General features: G+C 46.8%; 1 protein-coding gene across 2 annotated transcripts in view; it reads left to right on the plus strand.

Moving 5' to 3' along the window:
- The first annotated feature begins 21995 nt into the window (after nt 1-21995).
- Nucleotides 21996-25196, plus strand: part of SMAD5 (SMAD family member 5) — a 55304-nt gene continuing 52103 nt past the window's right edge. Inside the window, exon 1 of one of the 2 annotated variants that reach the window (XM_021701887.1) lies at nt 21996-22075. The gene's annotated coding sequence lies outside the window, so the exon portion shown is untranslated. Of the gene's footprint in view, nt 22080-25196 lie in introns of both variants that reach the window. The other variant, XM_021701886.1, reaches the window with a different exon arrangement.

Below are 25196 nucleotides of genomic sequence, written 5' to 3' on the forward strand. Positions count from 1 at the left end.
GTATGAAGAGATATCATATCTCCAAACATGTGGGTTCGTGTACTGGCAGTCCTCTCCACCATGAAGTCAAAGTCTATGCCCGCTCAGTTCACTGCTGCGTTCTCAGCCCTGGCATGGTGCTCATTAAGCATTCGTGGGATGACGAAGGAGGGAAGGCGGGCCGGCCAACTCGTCACTTCCATCTGAAGGGTCAGACATAAAATTAAAACTATTTGCCCTGAGATTCTATCACGAGAATGTTAAAACAGAGAGAAAGGTGAAAGAATTGTTATTATGTTAACAATTCAACAAGTGTTAACATAAATTAAGAGCTACTGATTGAAGTTCGTGTGAAGGAAAACTGAACTTGCTTTCTTTTTTTTAAAGGTTTTGTTCTACTCGAGAGGGGGAGGGGGAGGAGGAGCACAAGCTGGGGCAGAAACAGAGGCAGAGGGAGAAGCAGGCCTCCCACTGAGCAGGGAGCCTGACGTGGGACTCCATCCCAGGACCCCAGGGATCGTGACCTGAGCTGAGGGCAGATGCTTAACTGACTGAGCCACCCAGGCGCTCCTGGAAAACTGAATTTAAAGGTGGGTTGCTTGGTTGCGACACACAACACACTAGGCATCAGACTCACTGGCACTCACTGCCAAGTGCTCTGGGGGTTTTCAGTTGTCAGGAACCCGCTCTACAGAAGTAGCACCTTGGACAGAAAGCTGTGGGTCCCCACACACAGGGCTGACGCCTTGCTCACAGTTCCCGGTGACACAGGGTGTTGGGGGACAAGGACATATCTGGGCCTGGGGGGGTCTCATCAAGGCCTCCTGAGGCTCTGTGGTGTTGGTCGAATTAGTTTTCCTTTCTCATCCGATTTCTTCTTCTGTGAAACGGGGATTGGTATCTCAGGCCTGACCCCCTCATTGCTCACCAAGGTGGGATGATGGGAATCAGATGTAGGACACTGTCCTTTGTAAAAATACAAAGTACAAAGTACTGTCTAAACGTCAGGGCTTATTGCAGTCAGGGGCACACACAAAGCATCCGGGTATCTGTTTATTTTCCTTCTCGCTCATTTGCACCGTTAATGAAGAATTCCGGGTTACCTCCCGGCTTCTGTTATCTGGCCGGACTTTGGATCATAGCCCTGCGGCTCCTCCTGAAAACCTGTCGTTGAGCCAAGGGCAAACCTGTCAGGGTCTCTTAGAGACTGACTGCTCACTCCCCAGAAGCTGGATTGCTTTGAATTTTTTGCCAAACCTTCCCACTCTTAGAAGATTGGAGCCTGAAAGAATACAGGATGGGCCCCTTCCCCCTCCCCCGGCTACAGGATTTCAGTCTCCCATCTACCCTCCTACTCCTTTTCTTCTCCTCCCACCCAGATCCAAACTTGCAGGGGACCTTTTGCCCTGATTTTCAGCAGGAAACACAACCAGCAACCAGATGTCTGACTTTTTCACCCCCTTGGCAAGGATTAGCCATCTTCCCTGTAAATTTCCGGCCTTTCCTCTCCCTTAGATCTTTCAGCTTCTTCACGCTCCATCTCCTTTAGCTCATACACATGAACAGCCTCCAGAGGAGAAACAAAAGGTAGCCTGCAAAGGGGAGGATTTATATACCCCACTCAGGGCCGAGGGGCGGTGGATGCTGCCGAGGCTGGGGGTGGGTCGGGGAGCTGTTTGGATCTCGGATTCATTTGCTCTATTGCTGAATTCAGGTCCCATAAATTCGGAATAGGTGTCCTTGATCAAAGACAGAGATAAATAAGCTCACACCTTAAAATAACACATAAAGGGGAATAAATGCAGAATCTGTCACCGTCCAAGTCACTGGGTGTGAAAAAATAATAAGGAAGGCAGCTTTGTCAGCTTCTGGAGTAATGAGACCTGGATCCTCTCCGACACATAGCGGAGGACTTTGGAACTGGGAGAGTCTCAGAAGTCAGCTCATCCTGTTCCTTCGCTTTCCAGGTGGAGAAACCGAGGCTCTGCCGAGGCGGGAAGGACTTACCCCAGGTCTCTTGGTGGATGGCACTGTGGGGCTTCGCAGCTCAAGGCTGTACTTAGACCTCCCCTGGGGCATTTCTGGAAAAGCAGGGTAGCAGTCACAGGTGTGGGCTTGGCCTTCCTACTGTCTGTGTCCTTCCGCTCTCGGAATGGTCGTCTGGGTCTCCTTTTTAGGGGTCGCTCTGATCCACAAGTCCCCGCCATGCTGCAAGAGCAGCAGGGACCAATAATCACCTTGCAGGGGAGGAAAAGCAGAAGCCTTTTTTTTTTTTTTTTAAACATAAGAGGAAACACCCAAAAAGACTCTGGTTTTCAAGTGAACACTCTTAGTCTATCTATAAGGCGATAAGGAACAAATGATTCCCAAAGAAATGCATGAAAAGCAGGTGGGTCATCACAGGAAACTTTTTTGAAGGGGGTTTAAGGAATCATAACTCATTTGTGCCGAGTCCTGTGCCCCTCCCATCCCCCACACTCACTTTCCCACCTTTGTCCCTGTTTGCTGGTATAAATCTTCACTCCACCATTCCTAGATGGCGTGGCTTTGGTCAAGTCGCCGTCCCTCTCTGTGCCCTAATGTCTTTACCTATAAAAGACGGATACTGGTTCTTATTTGGGGATTATGTGAAATGAAGGCGATCACACTTTGCATGTAGTAGGTGTTTAATAAACTTCTGTTTTCTTCCTTCTGCAGTGGAAGACTGTGAACGCTTCCCTTAGGGAATGGGTCCCGACCGGGTAGGAGGGTGCCTTCCTCGAGCTCCATAGCACTTTGCCTCCTCACCCACCTGCATCTTCGTCCTGCAGCCTCAGCTGCCTCCAAGAAGAAGGATTGATCCGGGCCTTGAAGGATGTGTTCAATGTGTCTAAGTGGCCAGGGCACCTCGGCCTGGCAGCGCCACTGTGGGAAATGTGTGCTCCCTCTGTGCCGGACCCACAACCAGGGCCTCTACCCCTGATGTTTCTAATTGTTCACTTCACAAAACCTGAATTTTTCTTCTAAAAAAAAAAAAAAAGAAAGAAAGAAACCAGGGCCCCAACATTAATGTAAATGAATCCCAAGGGGGGCCGTTAGCTTGGACTCAGAACAATGAGTTAATTGAAAGTGGTAATGAGAAAAAGCAGCTGACACTCATAAACCCACGGGCCAATGAGCAGTTCAATTCCTGGGCAGCGGCTGAGAGCCAGGCTTGCTAGCCAACCACGATGTCAATGGCTCCTGAAAATAATTGCCCGAGGAATACCAGGCTACGGGCTGGGCCCGAGCTTGTCTGCAGATCCTGTCACCTGGCTGGGACCCACCTGTGCTGGCTCAGCGCCCAGTGCTTCAAGCCCTGAGAACACCCTGGGCTTTGAAGAAATACCTGGGACCCAAGGACAGACACTCACCTAGGATGTCCTGTGGCAACTCACCACATCAAGGGACTTGGCTCACATTCCAGCATGGGGACGGGGTCTGACGCAAAACACATCTCCAGGCCTCAGTGTTCCTACCTGTGAAATGAGTACATTAATACCTTACCCCCCCAACCTCTCAGCATTGCTTTGTTTGGACATCAAATGAGATAGGTATGGAATGTTCTCTAAAATAAGACACGTGTAAAATAGAAAAGCTCTGCATTGAGTGGAGGGGTCAGGTTGCCTAGTTAACTCGGGTTAGACTCAGAAAATAATAATTCCTGCATCATAAGATCGAGAATTAAAAATATACCTTGTATATAATACTAGACAGTATTTGGAATGGTGGCTGGTATATGGTAAGCACTGAAGACATGTCAGCTAGTCCTTCTGGTGAGTTATTACTTTCAGGGCTGCCTTGTTTTGTAAGTGACTAATCCAAGCTTGGGGCCAGAGGTCCCGTTTGGGCTTGAACTCTGCTGCTTTCTCCAACCATTTCAGGTCGCATGGACCAAACGTCCATTCTTCCCGCAGCAGTCCTGCATCATACAAAGAGGAGCAGGCTGAGTCGACAGAGCAATGGGAAATTTGAAAGACAAAATGATTCACAACACAGCTGAGATCTAACCAAGTGAAATGCCATCTCCTCCCAGAACCTGACAATCACACTGCATTGTGGGCTCATTGCAAGCCTGTCCACCTGCAAGGCCAAGCAGGGACGTAATGGAATCTCCAGTGAGCCTTGGACCGTTTATCCAGACAAGTGATGGAGTCCAGGGTACAGGAAACCGGGAAACGTGATTGTGTGTGTCTGTGGGTGGGGTCGCTGCAGAACATCCTGTAAGAAAAAATGATGGACTTCTTGGATTAGAATGAGGACACAGGCATCTCCCTGGCTATCTACCTCCATTGCCCTGTGTCTCTCAGACCTTCCCAGAAGTTTCCTTGGACCGTCTTATTACTCACGTGCAACCTCGAGTGGGACTTGATGGCGGGGGCTGAGTGGCGCCGCCCATACTATGCTGAGCATGAGTCTCATGGCAAGTGCTGGAACATAATCCACATGCCTGTTCCTTAGTATATGCTTTATTAGAGCCAAGGACAGCATTAAAGCACAACCAAGTGATTCACACATTGCCAATAGGAGTGAAAATTGGCACAACCTTTTCAGAGCACAATTTGGCAGTGCTTCTCAAAACTAAAGATGCGCCTACCCTTTCACCCAGCTTTTACTTCGAGAAATCTGTCCCACAGAAACATGCAGAGGCCCAAAGCTGTTCCCTGCGGTGTGCCGGTGATAGAAAGGATTGGCATTAACTCAGCTACCCATCCAAATGCGCAAAGATGCAAAGATGCTCACTGCACCAGCCTTGTGACCCCCGGGGGAAAAAGAGAGACCATGGGAAATCCGTTTATACGAGGTGTTTAAAATACTGAGGTGACTTAGTGCATGGACTACAGTGAACACGGACAGTTTCCAAATATGTGAATAGAAAAGGTAGATTGCAACATAGTAAATGCAGTGAAATCCTTTTTGTTAGTATGTGTACAGAAACAAGATCCAGATGAATAGACAGAACTATTGACCTGATTGTTACCCTGATGGGGCTGGGGGGGAGTGGGGACAATAGAGGAGACTTACACTTTCTACATTATTTATTTCTATAGAGCTGGACTTCTTCATGATGGAGATGTTTCAAGTTTGAATGTAAAAAAGAAAAGCAGTAAAGGGGCACCTGGGTGGCTCAGTCAGTTAAGCGTCTGCCTTCGGCTCAGGTCAGGATGCCAGGGTCCTGGGATGGAGCCCCATATGGGGCTCCCTGCTCAGCAGGGAGCCTGCTTCTCCCTCTCCCTCTGGCCCTCCCCCTGCTTGTGTGCTCTCTCTTTCTCTCTGTCTCAAATACATAAGTAACATCTTTTTTTAAAAGCAGCAAAGAATTGCGAAAATGCACATAAACAAACTTAAGGGTAAATAAGCCTAAGGGGCTGAACTACACGCTTGGCCTTCAGGGCATTCAGTTAGGTTGGAGTGCACTTTCAAGGATCCAGAGAGGTGGTTCGGTTTGGGCTCCTTTGTGGAATCTTTGGTAGGCAGGGGTCAAGTTGGACTGGGAGCACAGGCAGCTCAAGGAGTTCTGTTCCCTACTGAGGGCAGCAAACATTGACCAGCTTCAGAGCCGAGGAGCTGTCGGTCTGGCTGCCCGGATGCTCTTGTGGAGGTGGGCTGCAGAGAGGCTACGGTCGGAGCTGGCTCCCCCTTGGGAGCAGATCCGGGTCTGAGTCAGACTGGGCAGAAGGGTTTCCTTCAGGCCCCTGTCCATCTCGCATGCTGGGAACTCCACACAACAGGTCTTCCTTTTTCCCCTTCCTCCCAGAGGCCCAGAAGAACTTTCATGTTTCCCCTTAGGACCCTGAAATTCTTAAATGTTTGATTCCGGGTGAGCTGGACAAGAAAAATCTGACCACGCCCAGGGCACTGTCCGTTCTGGGCGCCAGATGGCTGGGCAACCTCTCTGTGTAGCTTCTCAAGACCTGCTCAGCTAATCACTGAGGAGCCCTTCTCCCCAGCAAGGGACCATCGACAGCTTCTCGGGCTGGAGGAACGAAACTTGTGCCTCTACTCATTCAGTAAAATCAGCCAGACCTGTTGAAGAGCAGACATGGGGTGGGAAGTCTTTGGTCCCCTTAATTCTGCCTCATCTGAGGCATTTTAATGTTATTCCTGCAGAAAGGCCAGAACCCTTGTCGGAGCCTTTTTGACATTGAGAAGGTTTACAGGGGAGTCATGTGAACTACCTTTGAATATTTACAAAGTCAACCCCTGGAAAGAGACATTTGACCCAATCTGGATTTCCAGAACATTTCCCTCCCTATCAATAATGGGTGAGAGTTCCAGGGGGAAGAGAAGTGGGGGACGCCTGCTGTGGACCAGTGTGAGCTTCCAGGGATACACCGGTGAATGTCAACGGGCTTGTCTATCTTCATGGACATTACAGTCTGGTGAGGGAGGTGACCTTCAAGCGAATAAAGACCAGCCTAGTATATAATAGCAAAGGGACACGGTGCCCTGAAAAATCAGACAAGTTTCCACAGAAACCTAGAATGAAGGAAGCAGTCTAGACTGGGGGCTCAGGGAAGGCTGTCTTAAGGGAGCGATGCTGAGATCTGAGAGGTGAGACATGGACAGGGCTGGAAGGGGTGGGGAGTGATCACCCTTTAGATAGACCCTCCACAGAGGATGGCCGTGAGCTGGGGGGGGGGGGGGGGGTTGGGCAGCAGGGGAGATGGAGAGAGTGGACGGGGATGATGAGGGGGCAGTGAAGAAGACAAAGGAAATGATGGTTTTTATGGAGATAGCTGTGACTACAGCCACTACTCCCTCCTTCTAAACACACACACACACACACACACACACACACACACACACAGCCTCAGAATATCTTACTTGGAAACAGATGGAGGTTGAACTTGCCAAGACCAAAGGATTCCTCACAGGGCTGCGTCCCTGTGTTTACTAACCATTCATTCCTTTACTGAGAGAGACATGAAGAACGAAATTGATTCAAGTACCTGCTAATTAAGAAATGATGAGGATGGAGAGGATCTGGAATGAGCTTGATAAAAGCGTATGCTTGACTAGTTTTAATCTTTGTCTTTCTTTTACTGGACAGGAATCTAGAATGCCAGACCGTCTGGTTCAACACCGCACACTCCTCGTCTGGACTCCTGGGCCTTCTTCCTTCCTCAGGAAACCCAGGCCATTGCCCACAGGCGCCGACTCCCAGGCCGCTTCCCTCTCCAACCCAAAGAGCTTCCAACCCAAAGCCTGGACACTTCTTTCCATGCCAGGGAACCCAGCCTTTCTCTTGCTCTGGTAGAGCTGGCTCCTCCCCCTCGGGGGGGGGGGGACTCCGACACCCCTTCTGACCTCCAGCCTCCTCTGTGCTGCACACACTCTTCCTTGAGCTCATCTCATGAATCCCCACCTCCTCCCCCCTCCCCTCCTTCCTAGCCTGACACTTCACTCTGTTTTATTCTCTCTGTCCCAGATCAAACTCGAAGGCCCCTCTGACCAGACTCCTGAGGCTGGAGGCTGGGAGTAACCAAGGCAAAAGGGACCCGGGGCTCTCCACTCCCCACCCACACCCTGCCCCCTTTCTCTTCACCTCTTCCTCAGGAGCCTAGCTCCCATCGGAACCGAGATCCGAAGGGCCACCTGGGGCAAGCTAGGGTGCTGGAGGATCTGTACATAATCTCTTGGGACTAGAATCTTGGAGCTATTTGGCCTGAGGAGAAGCACAAGGCAGAAGGCCTGGTGTAGGGGGTAGAAAGCGCTTCCCAGTGAGCTCTGCTTCAAAGGAACAAACATCTCCCAGCGAGATCCACCTTCCAGTCCCACAGGAAGTTTCCTACTCTGTCACCTTCCTTCATGGATTCAGTGGGCCACTGTGTGCCGCCTATTCTTGGAGGGGTTCTGATCAGACAGGAATGAGGCCATGGTCATCTGGGTTTCTGGAAGATGAGATAAAATGTAAAAACTTCTCTTTATGAAGATGAGAGGTTCTTAACTTCTTAGAGATCACAAACCCTTAGAACAGGTAAAAGGGCCTCTCACCAGAAAAATATTCATGCACAAAAGGGCAGAAAGCTTTGCGGAGAGCACCAAGGCAAAGGGCTGGGGGAGAACCTGGGCAGCCAGGTAAGCCCAACCAGTCAGCAGGCAGGGTACCCAAGTCCCCCTTCCCCGCACCAGAGAGCATGAGGGAAACCTAGCCTCATCCGGGGTCCGGTCCCTAGGTCCTGGCTACAGGGAAAGAGCAAGTGAATAAGCACCTTTTTTTCCCCTCTCTCTTAGGGATAGCCCCATTACATTGGGCCCCTCCTCTCTACTGTCATTTAAAGTAGGACTCCTGAGCAAGAATTCTCCTGGTCCAGAGGTAAGCAAAATGCTATTCCTAGCGCTTTCAGAAGGGAAAAGTCTGCCGAATTCACCCCATGGCCTTGAAATAATCTGCTGACTCCTGGCTGGCTGGCCAGATGCAGGGCCTTCCTTCCTAGGTCACTGCAGAGGAGAGGACCCCTACATGGGTGCACACACACACACACACATGCACACACACATGCACAGAAAGGCCAGGAGACCTGTCTCTAGACTGAAAGCCCTGACTCTTGTCTGGGCTCCAACCTTTGCTGGAACACTGACCTGGGCAAAAATAAATCAAGTCTCCACAATTAAACAAACAAACAAAATAAACTTATAAGATAATGAGAGCAAAGTCTGCAGGAGCCCTGGTTTAGTCTAAGACTTCTTTACCCATTTAAAACATTTGTAATGAGCTCACCCAACTCAGAGGACAAGAAATGGTATTGTTTTCCCTATTAATTTGGGGTGTCCCAGATTTTTCCCTCAAGGTAATAAGGGAAAAGTAAAATTACCTTTTGTATGTTTTGCACTGGAATTCAGTTAACAAACATTTACTGTGGGTCTTCCGTGGACCGCGGTACCAGGCACCAGAGCAAAGAACTGGATAGATGTGTCCCTACCCCTCCCCTACATCACAGAGGTAAGTCCAGGTGCGATGAGTCTTCCCACAGGCACTCCATCCAGGATGTTGTGTCATCTAGGAGCGTGGAAGCATCCCCGCTGCTTTCCCCCAGGAGGAAGTGTCTTTTCCTACCCCCTGGAAGGGTGAAAGTAGCATGTGGGCGCAGTCTTCCATGGAGCCTGTTTGCCCCAGACATGCCTTCCCAGCTCCTCCGACTTCCCAGCTCACACCCACCCTCCCTCCCCAGCAGCGGCTAGGCCGCTGGGTGACCTGGTCCCTATAGTCACAGGGCCACAGCACAACAGGAAAGCGGCACAAAGCCTGGGGAGTGGGATATGTCTGGAGCGGCCAAGGTCCTGGGCTGGCGTCGGGTAGAAGTCACAGGTAAGACTAGTGGTAGAGCTCCTGAAATGCCGGCAGAGAGCTTGTCCTTTGAGTAACCCCATCTTCCTCTGCACCCCTTTCTCTTCCCAGCTACCACCAGCCTTCCTCCTCACCGGGAAGGCAGCTGTCTGAGGCCCGGCTTGGACATGTGATGCACAGTTAGGATAAGGCCAAACACTAGCCGCGGCCTACAAAACCCTGGGCTCTATTTTTAATATCTTGAGGAGCCTCCATACTGTTTTCCAGAGTGGCTGTACCAGCCCGCCTTCCCACCCTACAACCCAGCAATTGCACTCCTGGGTATTTACCCCAAAGATACAGATGTAGTGAAAAGAAGGGCCATATGTACCCAGTGTTCATAGCAGCAATGTCCGCAGTAGCCAAACTGTGGAAGGAGCCGAGATGCCCTTCAACAGACGAATGGATAAAGAAGATGTGGTCCATATATACAATGGAATGTTACTCAGCCATAGGAAAGGAGGAATACCCACTATTTGCACTGACATGGAGGAAACTGGAGGGGATTATGCTAAGTGAAATAAGTCAAGCAGAGAAAGACAATTATCATATGGTTTCACTTATTTGTGGAACATAAGGAATAGCACGGAGGACCATATGGGAAGGGAGGGAAAACTGAAGGGGAAGAAATCAGAGAGGGAGACGAACCATGAAAGACTCCGTACTCCAGGAAACAATCTGAGGATGGGGTAGCCGGGTGATGGGTATTAAGGAGGGCACGTGTTGTGATGAGCACTGGGTGTTATATGCAACTAACGAATCATTGAACACTACATCAAAAACTAATGATGTACTATACAGTGGCTAACTGAACATAATAAAAAAATGAAAATAGTATTAGATATACTTAAACAAACAAACAATCAAACAAACAAAAAACACAAAGCCCTGGGCTGTCCTGTCCCCGTTTCCAGGCCCATCTGTCCTTGCTTTCTCTGTCCGGCCTTGGTTTTCCCACCTTGGGGTCTTCACACTTGCCTTGAAGGCTTCCTCACCCTCAACCCCACCCAGATGTCACCCTCACTTAACACACAGCATGGGCCTGTGATTCCTACCTGTCCTTCCTACTAGGTTATGTACTTTGCGTGGGCAAGGACTGGGTCTGTTTCTGCTCTCCGTTGTGTCTGGTGTCTGTCACAGAGCCTGCGCAGAGCAGCTTATTCGTGAAAGTATACAAATACTTGCATGGAGAAAACAAATCAATACGTGCCTTGCGTGGGGGAAGCTGCCCAGACTGAGCAGACGCCCCGGCCCTCACCCTGTATGCTGGGCTGGCATACAGAAAGCACGGTGTGTCTGCCGCGCCCACAGCAAGCTTGTCGGGAAAGCAACCTGAGCCGCTTCGCTCCTGGAGAAGTGGCTGTGACATGGGCCGTGTGGTTTGAGTGGGAGCAGCCCTACCGCTCTGGCCACAACTGCCCAGATGAGGGGACTGGAGTCCTTGCCCACCTGCAGCTGCCATGAGAAACGCCAATCGTTCTAGAGGAGGCTTAGGATGAAATCGATCAGTAGAATTCATTTTGGAGGGGGGCGAACTTGGAAGCGTCTCTTGAGAAGTCTAATGGCCAGGAATTCTGGAAAAGTGCATAAAGAGGAGGAGGGTCACTCTAGGGGTGGCTGGATCCCTCATCGCACCCTGAGTATTGTTCTAGAAGTCTGCCGGACACCCCGCTTTTGGTAGCCCTGGGACCAACGTGACTTCTTTGCCAATGAAACCACGTTTTTTTTTTTTTTGGCCACATATGCTTGCCTCCTCTACCCTCAGGTAGCTCCTGTTCATCGCTTTCTTCCAATTTCAAGGAGTAAGAATAACCCAAGTGTGAGAATGAGGAATGGGTTTGTTGCTGTGTGTTTGTTCTCATTACGTGCTCCGCAGGGGAAAAAATTGACCTTTTTGTTTCCTCCTTAAGGCTGCTAAGAGTCTCCAAAGGTAGCTGCTAGAAACCATTCTGCACAAAAACCCGTGTCTAGTGTCTGTTTGGCCATGTAGCTGTGGGGCATTAGCCTACTGATGAAATTGTTTCTGGTACCCTAGCAGCTCCAGAACCTTTGGGTCCTTAAGGTGCCCTCTGGCAGCCCGGTGAAGACCTGGCCTGTGCATGAATCAGCACTAGTTCCCGGCATCCCAGCTGCTAACTCCCTCGGGAGCCAATGCAGGGGTGGCTGCTTGGGGGTCCGGGGGCCTTTGGTGACTCCAATTTGTTTTTGGCTCTGTCCATGTTGCAAAAACAATGAAAGCAAGCGAGGCATGAGTCTTTCTCTTTCCATGAGGTTGCTGATAGACCTTAAAACGAATTTCCTGCCATGTGCTGATGAGATGAGTAGAGGAAGGGAAAAAAGCCATGTGGTTTAAAAAGTTGAGCTCAGCCAATGCTGATCAAAAGAAAGGGGGTGTTTGGGGATCATCGTAAGCATGCAGATTCTAGATGGAGGATTTATGTCTGTCTTCCTGGCTTCACTGTATTCCCTGTGGGCAGAGGTCCTGCCTGGTTTTGCACTCTTAGGCATTCCCAGTGTGGAGCCCAAGGCCTGACACAGAGCCAGCACTCCACAAATATTGGCTGAGTGAATAAATGAATCAGATTTCAGTTATGAAGCCAGAGACTGGAATAGACACCTGACTGCAGGAAGAGACCAGGAGAGAGTTTCAAGGAGCGAGGAGGGTGTTCTTTTCCACGGACATCTGTCTCTTTGAGTAAATAGGGTAAATAGAGGAATGTAAAATAGGAATGAATAAATACATTTTCCTTATCATTGTGGTGCCTGCCCGATAAGAGAGACTCATCCAGCAATCATAAGCAAGTAAAATAAATACCTTAACCTATATGAGGTTCTTTCCTGTGGTTCTGAAAATCTGTAGCAGCCCCCAGATGGTTTTTGCTAAGACCTCCGAGACATCACAGCCAGAACCACACTGGAGCTCAGACCTCATAAAAATTCTAATTTCTGACAGCATGATCTGGCAGGGGCCTCCTACTACTCTATCTGTGACACATTTGGGGCAGGCGACTCTGTGTTGACTTCTTATTTCATTTTTGCAATGTTAGAATGCTAGGTTTTGGTGCCTTGTGTGATAGTGCTCTTATAAAAAGAAGTTTTTGGAAGGAACACTGATGAGAGCAGCCGGCCCAGCTGCTCTCTGCAATGGGAACATTACACCACAGGACTTGGGTAGCTAGAGTTGACTTAGAGGAACTTAACTGATTTGATTCATCAGTTCAAATCACCTTTAATGTGGCACATTAGCAATGTCATCATATTGTAAATGATACATCCATCGAGGCATTAGTCATTACACAAATAGAATGAATAGGTTGCACTACACTTCAAGATAAACATGTTAGAACAGTACCTCCATTCAGCCCGGGCCTTTTGAGCTTGCTCAGGGTCCTTACCTGACTGTTAGAATAAATACAAAGTTTTATGGCCTGCTTGCTCTGTGTGACTTCACCATCACCAAATGACACACATTCGCTTTAGAAATGGCAGTTGTGTGCATTGACACGTTCATTCACTCGTTCCTTCTCTTACTCAGTAACCTATTGTTTTCCCAGCTCAGTTCGCTGAGTACTGTGGTTCCCTGACTGTTATCGGAGGGCTCATAAGAACGGTTTTGTTGGCGGGCAAAAGTTTAGGCTATCTCAGTGAGTGGGACTCCAGAGAGCAGGCGGTATGCATAGTGGTTAGAGCAGGAGCTTGGGCATCAGACTCATTGGATTTGAATTCTAGTTCCATCACCGACTGTCTGTGTACACTCAGGAATTGATTTCACTTCTCTTGAGCCTCTACTTCCTTATCTGTAAAGTGCCCGGGAGGCCCCTCATCCCTTACCATCTCTACATCATGCATCTCTTTTCCTTCTTATGCTCCTCCCACGATGCCATGCATCCAGGAAAGATCCTTGAGGTCTGGGCAGGCTGCAGGAGGGAACATTCCTACAGAGGTTCCTTGAAAGCAAAGGTGTATTGATGGAGTGTGATGGCAGATTGGGAGTAGGAGGGACAGCAAAGAGGCCAGTTCACTGACAGGGGAAAGAAGAGCCATACAGGGGATGGTGGGAGAAGATGGAAGAGACTGGGTTGTGGAAGCAGAGAATGCAAGATTTTACGGAATGCACAAAGTGAGGAATGAGCTTAGTGTATGCAATATTTTAACCACATTCTGTGATATCCTTCCATGATCAGCAAAGCAGTTGCAAACACCAAATCTTAAAAAAAGGCACCCTCCAAGGTTAGAAACATTTCTGGGCATTGTAAGCCCAAGGAGGTTGTAGAAATATGTGCATCCCTATCCTTAGTTTCTCCACTTACAAAAAAAGAGGATCATAAAGTTAGCAATGGTAACTCCATTGTGAGGTTTGTGTGGCATTTAATAAAACATGTAAAGCACATTGCTCTGTACTTAGCATAAAATACATCCTTGATCAATAATAGCTATTATTATACACATGGAAAGATATCTGGCAAGATGTTATGTGTGTGATTTCAAGTGATTTTTACTTTCTTTTGCCTTTTCTCTATGACTTGAAATTTGCCAATAAACATGCATTATTTTTGTAAAACTATAAGCTATTTTTTTTTTAAAGATTCATACTTAGGAATGAAACATCTCAGGAAATACAGTCTGAAGGGATGTAGCTCTTCCTGTAACAACCCTTCCAATGAGTGTCCCGGATCCTTTACTTTAGTGCTAAATACTCCTGTTCAGAACGTAATCTTTGTTTGACATTGTCATAATTGGTCTATTTCTTGTGGGAGCTTTTTATAAAACGAGGGGCTCCTCAAAGTTCTGAAGAGTGTCCTCCCCTGAGAATACTTGGGCTTTACTCCTTTGAAATGACAGATTTTGATTTTCTAGTTTCTGACTCTTCTGTCAAGTGTTCAAGGATCTTGGAGACAGAAAAGAAGCAAACATCCCCCAGGACACTGTGAGATTCAATAGGGCAGTCATCTTTGTAGCCCAGTAGTGGGCACACTGCCAGGCACATAGTAGGTACTACGTAAATATTTAAGTTGAATGCATAAGCAAATGCACAAATGTTAAATCTAAGGGCTGAGTTTCTGTTTGGGAGATAAGGGGAATGACATCCTATTATACAGTAAAATTTGATTAAGAACTTTAAAAAAATTAAATGGAAACAAAGTGCTTTTATGCGAAGCAAGCATAAAACCAAAATTGAAGCAGAAAATTCAATGACTCCTTATTGAGGGCCTATAGCAGTCCAGGCACTGATCTAAGTGTTGAGGATTCTGTTGTGAAGGAGACTTAACTCCAAGGGGGAAGATAGACTTTGATCACATCATGATATGTGAAAAGAGGGCAAGAGCTAGATGCTTGGGAGGTCTGTAATGGGGGGAACCCATTCTAGAGAATGTGAACTTCTGTCTCCTTCCCCTCTCCCCAATTCCATATGGGATAGTGAGGTTCAGCTCAGGAATTGAGTGAGGGATAGTGAGGTTCAGCGGAGCAGAGGTGGCCAGGGAAGGCTTTTGTAAGAAATTGACCTTCAAGCTGAGACCCAAGGTTGATGAGAGGGAGTGAGACAGGTGGGGAGTGGTAGGCAAAGCATTTCAGAGCTGTCCAAGCTCTTACAAAACCTGAAGTTTAGGAAGAGCTTGTGACACGTGAGGAACAGAAAGAAGGCCAGTGTGTACAAGGCATGCGCGGGAATGTTGGTGATGGCAGGGACGGTATTGGTCAGGGCAGGGCCGTGGTAGAGAGTTTGAATTTTACGCTAAATGACATGGGAAGACTTTGAAGAACTTGAAGAGTTTAATTCCGGAGTGATCATAACCTGATTTACATTTTCACCCCGTAATAGCTGTTGGGTGGTCAAGGGGCTGGAGCAAGGCTGGTGGAAGCAGAAGAGAGTCTGGGGAGAGATGGTAGCGACTGGACCTGGCTGTCTGTAGATAGTAGATGTGGAGAGAAGTGGAGAGATTTTAGAGATGGTTTGAAGGTAGAAATGGATTGGAAGTGGAAGGGCAACCCTATTTAACCCTGACCTAGCCATCAACACAGCAGTGATCGCCCCTCCTCATCCTGGCACACACTCCGTCCCCCATTTATGATTTTATTATTTTTTTTACTAGGTAGTTATTCCCAGGTGCCATACTAAATTTTACTTTTCATATTTAAAAAAATACCTTTAATATTCTATTAAAGCTGAGATTTTTGTCTGTTTTGTTTAATGTCTTTTCCCTGGTGCCCAAAATATGCTTGATCCATAGTAGGTGCTCCATAAAGATTTGTCATATTATTGAATAAGGGAGTGAATAAATGAATAAATAAATAAATGAGGATGAGAGGTAGGGGTAAGTGAAGAATGTTTTAGCTGGCTATTGCTGCATAACAAACAACCCCAGGATCTCAGTGGTATAAAATAGCAAACATTAATTTTTCACTCATGGGTCTATGAATCACCTTGGGTGGCTGTGCATCAGGCTGCAGGTCTGGTGAGCTAGGCTCTAGGCCGTGGGTTGGGATCAGCTCCGCTCTATCTGTGTTTTCATCCCCCTTGGACCAGTGGCTACCTGGGGCCTATTTTTTCAATGATAGATGGCAAGAGCACAGAATAGCAAGTCACTATCAAGCACATCCTAAGATGATGTTCATGTCATATCTACTGGCCAAAGCCAACATCAAAGGGACAAAGAAGTAAGTATATTCCACCTTCCCTAGAGAATGTTAGTGCAAAGTCACGTGGCAAAGAGTGCAGATGTATAATTTCACAACAGGGAAGGAGTGAAGATTTAGGACAATAATCCAATCTACCACAGATGACCGCCCGGTGGGAGCAACTATGTAGATGGAGCTGCCATGTATTGATGCGGAGGAGATTAGAGCAGCACCAGGCTGGGAAGGAAGAATGACAAGTATCAGGAGTTCACAGTTGCACCTGATAAATCCAGCAAGACTACCAAGGCAGAGGTTACAAGTGGTGGAAGTGTAACTAGGTTAAACAAAAGCAGAATGTATAGGCTTATGTCATTGGGAAGTCTAAGGAATATTTTTAGATATTGAGGCACAGCCAGATCAATGATTTTTTCATGGCTTCTCCTCTGTATCTCAGCTGTGCTTCACTCTCTTGGCTTCATTGCCAAGCAGACTCCCTCTACATGGTGGCTAGATGGCCTCTGGCAGCCTCAGACTCACCCTTAGCGTAGCAGCAACAGTAAGGAGGAGGATTTCCCTCTCTCAACATCCATACATCAATCTAAGAGATAATACATGTTGCTTTCTTTGGGTCATATGCCTGTCTATGAACCAATCATGGTGGCCTGGCTAGGGGGAAACTGTGATAATCCTCCTGGGTCATGTGCCCATCTCTGGGGCGGGGTGTGTGGGACCGTGCTTAATACTGAAGAGGAATGGCTGCACAAAGGAAGCAGGAGAAAGGGGTTTGGAGAGTATGGCAGGTAGACAAAATCCACAATTCTACAGTCCAGTAGAGACATTAGAGGGGAGTTCAAGGACCTGGAGTTCGTCAGCCAAGTCTAAGATGGAAACGGAAATTTGGGAACTGTCTGCAACAGATAGTACCATAGGCTTGAGGGGGGGTGAAATCACCTAGTAAAGTAAGAAGAGAAGAGGGTCTACTGTTGGGTAAAATACTCTACCTGATAGAGTAGAGGTGGCTACTAGGTAGGACACTGTTCATTTAATCCCCATAATAATTCTGTTAATTGGATCCTACTGTAATCCCCATTTTACAGATGAGGAGACTAAGGCACAGATTGGCTAAGGAACTTGGGCAAGGTCACACAGGGAGTAAGGGAGACAGTCGGTGTTCAAACCAGGAAGTCTGGCTTCAAGAGTTCCGGTGCCCAAGATTTTACGCACTTAAAAGGCATTCTAGAGAATGTGAACTTCTGTCTCCTTCCCCTCTCCCCAGTTCCATAGCATTCCCAGATTTTCACTTGCTGCCCTGGATTTGTGGCAGAGTGCACATGTGGTCTGGCTCATCTGAGACCATGTCTCTGAGGATGAAAACTGAGCATGTAGGACTGGGAGCTCAGTTGAGTTAACTCGGAGGGTGTTTGCCATCAGGAGGCACAGATGCTGTTTAAGTCAGGAAGAAATGAGCGTTCACTTCAAGTCCTGCTTTAGAAAGCCTCTTTGTTTTATGACTCTGGGTGCAAGCAACCCTTTTAATTTTGTGTTTTGGATTCCAGCCATAGGAGGCCTTCTTTAATGTAGCAGATGGCTGCAGACAGGCAAGCCAGGTTCCTCCATTCTGCATCAAGCAGCCCTCCCTCGAGAGGGATCTCCCAATTATGTTGCTCTGAAAAAGAGAAGAGAAGAGAACTTAAAATGGACACATTAAATTTACGCCACACAGAAAGTCACCACTGCTTTAACCATTTGCAAACATTAGCGGGGTCAGGCAAACCTTTGAGCAGCTGATGAAGATTTGGATTTTTTCCTGCAGAAAATGTGACGTAGGTACATACACAAAAATGTGCATATTCATTGGGGGGGTCACAGGGTCTCTCATATCCGTCCCTGAAGCTTCAAGGGGTCCATGGCCTGGAGAGTCCTGAGCCTCCAGGAGAGGCAGCTGTCATTCTTTTATTTTATGTTTCTTTTTTTTTTTTTTTAAATACATTAAGACTCTCGACATCTGAGTTATGAAAATAAAGGGTCTGTGGACTATTAGGAGATCATTTCACACCAGAACACTCAGATTTTACTGGGGAAAAAAAAACAACCCTTTCAAATGTCGAATAAAGTCACTTTAGTGTATTCTCTGGTTTGCACAGAACCTTGTGGCTCATTCCGTTAAACAGTAACATGAAGTTTCTTTGGAAAATTTTAACATGATGACTTTTCTGTCAGTTTTTTTTTTTTTTTAAGATTTTATTTATTTATTTGAGAGAGAGGAAGAGCATGAGCAGGGGGGAGGAGCAGAGAGAGAGGGACCAGCAGACTCTGCGCTGAGCTCGGAGCCCAACACGGGGCTCAACCCCACAACCCATGAGATCATGACCTGAGCTGAAATCAAGAGTCGGACGCTTAACAGGCTAAGCCACCCAGGAACCCCTTTCTCGGACTTTTGTATACCATTTCTTTGGGCTCTCACTCTTCTCACACTTTTCTCCATTTAGCTCTGCCTCCTGCACTGTTTCTAATAATAAGACTGGACGTGGGGCTAGTCTGTCAACTTAAGAACATGTACAGAATGTTTAGAACTTGGGAAGTTAGCTTTATCGTTTCTAGGACACTGTCCAGAGGAGTCACTCAAACTCAGACATTTCTTCCTCTCATTCCACTTGCCATGACTGTCTCAGGAAGTGGGAGTCTTTGAGGTGGCTACTAGGTAGGACCCTTTATGGATCTCTGTGGTTCACCGATCCTTCCACACTGGGTGACTCCTCCAGACGTCATCACATTCTTCCAATTCTACTGGGTGTGCACTGGCTGTTAAGGGAGAATCTTCAGAGCTATAGCAAAGAGTGGAATTGACATATTTATTAAGGATTCTGACACCAAAACCAATTTGCCTCAATTACCCTAAATTTTAAATTAAAAATTAAGAATATGGGAAGACTGAGTTAATTATTCCAGTTCTTCATGTTCCTTCTATGGTCCCATCTTTCCTGAAAATTATCTTCTCTGTGGTTCTGGAAAATTAAAGGTGGGAGTAGGGCTACACATTAAGGCTGATTTGTTCTACCTAATGAATAACTAAAACAATTATTTTTATTTATTTTTGGAAAAATCCAAAGAAAAGGCTCACTTTTTCCTTAAACATCAACTCAATTAAGGAAAGCCTATTTGGGACTTCAAACAGGGTTTCTCAACCTCAGCACGATTGACATTTTGGGCTAGATAACTCTTGGTAGAAGGAGGCTGTCCTGTATATTGCAAAGAATTTAGCAGCTTCTCTGGCCTCTACCCAGTAAATGCTATTAGCACCACCCTCCTAGATGCGACAGTCACAATTATTTTCAAACATTGCCAAATGTTCCCCGGGAGGAGGGCACAGTCACCCCTCGTTGAGAGGCACTGGCCTATATTATCCAGAAATAGGTTTCTTTACAAATAAAGCAAGATTGAGAATTGAAGCTGCTTTTATCTGATTCTCCTGGGGGAATGCTAAACTGAAAAATCAGTTTAACTATTTTGATGTCCCATGGAGACTATATCTACTTGTTCAGATCATCCCATTCTACATTTGTTTTTAGAATCCATTTGATTGTCAAAAACAGGAACTTCCTTACTCCATTCCTAGGGCTCCGACATGCCAGTTCATTGACTGTTTGATAATCTTTTCGACTATCTAGGCATTTAGTGATCTGTCTGATTTTCTCTATCCTTTGAGTCTGGGCAATTCCTCCGTTCTTTGGGAGGCATCTTTTGTGCTCTTAAAGTTTTTCTTCCTCCTTCTATGTTATATCTTCCAACTTCAGACCTAAGCTGAGCCCACAGAGCAACTTGGAGAGGTTGGAGTCTCTGGTTGCTTTGATCAGTACGTGAACTCATAGTTCAGGAAACAAAACTGTTGGCTTTGAGATTATCAATGTGAGCATTCATAGGAATCCTGCAATCACAAATTGTTCCTTGCATATTATGCAGTGACTGCAAGACAGCAAATGGTTTGGGGGAGGATTTTACTAGCTATTTGAAGTGTGGAATGGCTCTAGTACACAAAATACTTAAACCAAATTATTATGTCTTTTATTTTTTTTTTTAAGATTTTATTTATTTATTTGAGAGAGAATGAGATAGAGAGAGAGAGAGCATGAGAGGGGGGAGGGTCAATGGGAGAAGCAGACTCCCTGCTGAGCAAGGAGCCCGATGCGGGACTCGATCCTGGGACTCCAGGATCATGACCTGAGCCGAAGGCAGTCGCTTAACCAACTGAGCCACCCAGGCGCCCCCAAATTATTATGTCTTATAATGTTCAACAAAACACTCTGCAAACATTTAGTTCTGGAGAAAAAAAAAAAAAAGGCACCCTCAAGGCAGGGTTATGGGCACTTCTGGGAGTTGTAAACCCATGCAGGCTCCAGAAATATGTGCCTTCCAAGGACTGGAAACTTCTGAATTACCAACAAATAATCAGTGAGTGTGACAAAGAGTTAAAGTACACAGACTTTACTTTCACAAAATTTATGATGTAGTAAAGAGGTTTAAGATGTAGACCTGAAACTGCACACCAATGGTCAATAGGCTAAATCGGGACCATGGATTTGTTTTGCTTGGCTTGGATAGGATTGGCCTCCTGAATGTCTGAGAAAGGGAGAAAAAGTGAGAAAGAATGAAAGAAGTGGCTAAGCATATAAAAGTGAGATATTTTTTTGCATTAACATCCAGATTTCCAGCTGTTTTTGAAAAATCAGAAGATCTGCCAACACTGCCCCTTATTTCATTTCCCCATGGTGGCAGTTGGCTGGAGTGGATCAGCAGCTGCCCCTGTGATCAGAATACGCTGATCACAGCGCACTCACTGTGAGTACCCACTGCACTTCCTCACCAGGCCCCTGTCCCATTGGAAATGGCCACCTGTCATGCAGACACTTGTGCAACATCTACTTAGTCTTTTCACTGTGGGAACAAACTGCTGGAGCCCCGAGCAAAAGAGCAGTTGTCCATTTGTGTGAGAGGATGTTGGCTCAGGCCGTTGAGGTGATAATAGAAAGCAGTGAGAAATCAGATTTGGCATATATTTTGAAGGTAGAGTTAATAAGATTTCATGATGGATAGACTTAGGCTATGAGGGAGAAGATTTGGAAGTGACTCCAATTTTGATTTTTACTTAGATTAATGGGCTGAAAAAGGAAACCTACCGTGGAGTACTGGAAAACCCGGGTTGAACTTTTAAAATGAGAACAAAATTATTTAAAAGGTTTTCTTCACTAGTACTCTTCAAACTGGACACCCTACGTGGTGCTACTATCACATTCTGGGAAATGCTGACGCTTCGGGGGAATTTAAGGAAAAGAGCAAGGAGAAGATCCCCAAACACTAAGGAAGAGACTTAGGTTCTTGCCGCAGGAGCCGGAGTGGAGGGATACCAGCCTACAGGTGAAGTTTGGGCAACTCAGTGGCCTCACCTGTCCAGAAGGGTGTGTGTATCTTGAACTATTGGGGCTGATCTCCCAATACATGGACAGTCCTAATTCGGGGAACTCCAAGTGCAGGCCCTGCCAGTGGGGTTGGGGGAGAGCCGAGACTCCGAGGTTTCCATACAGAAGGGGTTCTAGGATTGCTGCTCAGAAGTTTGTTTTGAAGCTAGTTTTCATAAAAAGAGGATTCTCTCAGAGTTATATAGTTACTCAAAAAATCAATAAAAGTAGCAAAGTTGCGTCTGAAGATTTTTCTACAGTGTTTGTATGATTGAGAAAATCTGCAATTGTCCCTATCAAGGGCAGTAGTTTTATTTTCTTACAACGTGGGTTGCTTTGGTTAGTGGAGACTACTAGCGGCCATCGTGGCGGTGGGAGCTCACCGACTCCCACGCCTGGGCCTGGCCATTGCCACAAGAGCCTCGGGCGGATCGGAAGCCAGGCTTGGCGGCACGGAGCCAAGCGCCAGGGCTTCCTTCCCTCCGGCCCCGCAGCGGTCACTCGGCCTCTCGCGCGCATGCGCGGATTCCAGCGGCGTCCTCCCCGGCTCCTTCCCTCCCTCATCCGGGTCCTGGGCGAGCGGGCGCCGTGCGCGTGTCCCGCGGCCGAGCTGCTAATAAAGTTGCACTGAGGGGAAGCGCAGCGACGGCGCCCGGGGAGTGCGTCCAGCCGGCGGGTGAGTAAGTGTGGGGCCCCGGGGCGGGCGAGCCGGGCTGGGGGCTGCAGCTTCTTCCGGGACGCGGCTCCCCCTCAGGCCCCAGTGGCTGCTGGAGTCGGGCCGAGGCGGGGGCGTTGGGCCGCGGGCGGAACGGAAACCGCCCGGGCCTGCGGGGCGGGAGGTAGGCCGAGTCCCGGCCTGCAGAGGTTCGAGCGGCCGAGGATGGGGCGGCCCGTCCGGCTGCGGAGGCTTTACTGCGGCCGGGGGCGTCTCGAGGCTGGCCTTGGTCCCTGCGCTGCCGTTGCCGCCCGGACTCTGGAGGGAGGCGCTCTGGACGCCCTCGGGGCGGGGTTGGGGTGGGGGAGATTCCCGGCCCCGCTTGGGTCCGGAGGAGCGGTTTGTTGTACCTCATCTAAGCACCACTCTCAGTCACACCCCTGGTAGGATCGCCGTGCTGGTTCGAGCGGTATGATCTGCTACCCTGCAAAGCTGTCCAGTGGCTTGATGAATCCGTGCCGTCGTCGCTTTGTGTTTCAGAGATAAGGATCCACGCTTATCGGTGGGAATTACACTCTGGGCACTTGTGCCCTGCTACTGCACTCAGCTGGTAGTTAGACCTGGTTTCTGCCACTTGCCGTGCTAGTTTTCACCATTGCAAAGATTTCTTGTCCTTTCTTGTAAACTTCTGCATTGGTGCAAGGAGAATGCCAAGCCGTCCCTGTTTGCCTTCATCATATTCGGTCTCTGCCCGGTCTTTCACTTTAGTATCAGTACTCAAATTCATATTCCGGTCTCTCCCCTTCCCCCTCCCTTTTCCCTCTCTTCCCCTTTCAGCTGCTGCTATTACGTGGAGTTTGGAGCCTAAGCTTTGAAAACTCCCATGTGGCGCCTGTCTTAAGTTGGAGCATGCTCAGTAGCCAAAAACAGATTTCGGTTGCAAAAAGAACTGGGGCGAGGATAGCCCGGGTATTTGGACGTGTGCCCGATTCCTAACAAAATGTTCCAATTCTGGTTTTGATGGCATTGGAGAATGGAGCTGTAGGCCATCCTGGAGGTGAGGAATGCCTGAACACCCTGGGCCAGATCACTATCTTGATTGCAGAGACATTGTTTCCTGACCAGCTGGAGGTCTAGAAGGAGGGGGGGGCGGAAACATTCCTGGCTGCTTGTGCGTTTAAATGGGTGTGGTGCTAAGTATATCTTGTTTACCTTATCTTTCTGTGGAAAAGTTTTGGGTTTGTCACATCATGCGTGTTGCCTAGCACTACCAAAAGTGTTCTTATCTAGCAACAAAGGCTGGGTAGGTGGAGGTTGCGGCTTGGCTTCACAGAAGTTGAGAGGAAAGGGTGCTTGAGTTGCTGTTTTAAAAATTAAAGTTCTTAAAAACCAGAGTACTTGCATTTCCTTAGAGTACCTGGATTGCCCAGAGTGAGTTTTGAATTTTAATTTGAAACCTAAAAGGCTCAAAAACCTTAGTCCCAGTAAATTTAGTGACATTGCAAGTAGGGTGAAGTTTCTGCTAGATGTCATTGTGGTGGTGGCTGTTGTAAGGAAAACAATACCCTAGACACAATGTGACAGTTTCACACGTATTGATCAGAATACTCTTAGGAAATTAGTGTGTTCCAAATTTAGTAAGGGATTATTTACAGATTTGTACAAATTCTTTTTTTTTTTTCTTTTACTCCTTCTTTGGTAGCTATTTTTTCCCCTCTGCGGTGAACCCTGAGATTACAAGAATACGGAACAACTCATAAGCGGCAATTTAACAAAATTTAAACTTCACAAAGGTGGTATATAATTACAAGAATACGGAACAACTCAGACAATTTAACAAAATTTAAACTTCACAAAGGTGGTACCTAATAACGTTTTGGATTTTTAAAATTTAAGTTTTGTTTTGAATGTTTGCATGGTTACATCCTCCTCTCTTTCCCTCTATATTGCGGATCCCTCCATCAGCGTGCCTTTTTCACATAGCTGTTTTTATTGCATAAATGTTACTGTGTATCTTTGTTACAAAAATTCACTCATCATTTATCCTTCCATTTCTTTCAAATCTGAAATAGCTAAAATAGACAGTAAAAGTTAGGTGAACCTTCTCAGTTCGCTTTCCTCTTAGATTTTAAATGCATCCATATGATACAGTCTGGTAAAAAGGAGGAAAGCCAGCAGTGAACTGGGGAAGAGAGAAGAATAAAATATTTTTGTAGATTCTGTGCAGATTTGGTGGTATTATCTACTTGTCTGGTTCACTTAGGTAGGCGCCACAGAAATGGGTAGATTGATACGTGTTGCATTTCTTTTCCCCCTGGCAAAGTCAGCTATTAATTTCAGTGGGACACAGTGGCAGAATGTTGTTACTAATGAGGTTTGAATCAGATTGTTGTTTACTGTTGGTTATGTAACATGTTGCTGGAAGTATTATTAAAAGTTCCCTTCTGCAGCAAGGTAGAGGCAAGTAAATTCTGCTTACTGTTCACTGGGTTTTAATTCTTGGCTGAACCTGAAGGCACATTACACTATAACCATAATTATACCTGGGCAGCCTGTCTGTTTCCTGTTTGCATCATGAACCCAAACATTATGATTTGCAGTGATGATCTTTTTTGTCCTTTGCGTTAAACAGAGGCAATATGTTTTCTCTGTCTACTGAAAACAGATTTGTAACTTGGTCAAGTCAAAGATACTGGCTTCTTAGTGTTTTGAAGACTAGGCAGTAAAATACCAGTTTTTCATCTTAGTGATTTAAGTTGAAATACAAATACTATCTAAAAAAATCTGTTTCACGCATATTGTTTGATAGTATTTTATGTAAATTTTAATGTTACCAGTAGTTTCTAGAGTTTTTGAATTAAGAAGGCCCTTTTTGTTTATGACTTATCAGTGTTTATTATTACCAGATGTATATGTTGGTTTAGGCACTGAGCCACACATTTGGGTGAATTTCAGAGCCTGCTTGAGTATACTTTAAGATATAGCCACCTTTATTCCTTTGGTTTATCATTCTACACTGTTTTCTTCTGGAGCGTCCGTCCGTTTTCCCTGTCTTCTGTGTGTGTGTGTGTGTGTGTGTGTGTGTGTTTCATACTAAGCACAAAGAAGAAGCCAAAATAGTTTATTTTTTCAGATGTTGCCA

Source organism: Neomonachus schauinslandi, chromosome 7 (genome assembly GCF_002201575.2).
Source record: "Neomonachus schauinslandi chromosome 7, ASM220157v2, whole genome shotgun sequence".
NCBI classification, from domain to species: Eukaryota; Metazoa; Chordata; class Mammalia; order Carnivora; family Phocidae; genus Neomonachus; species Neomonachus schauinslandi.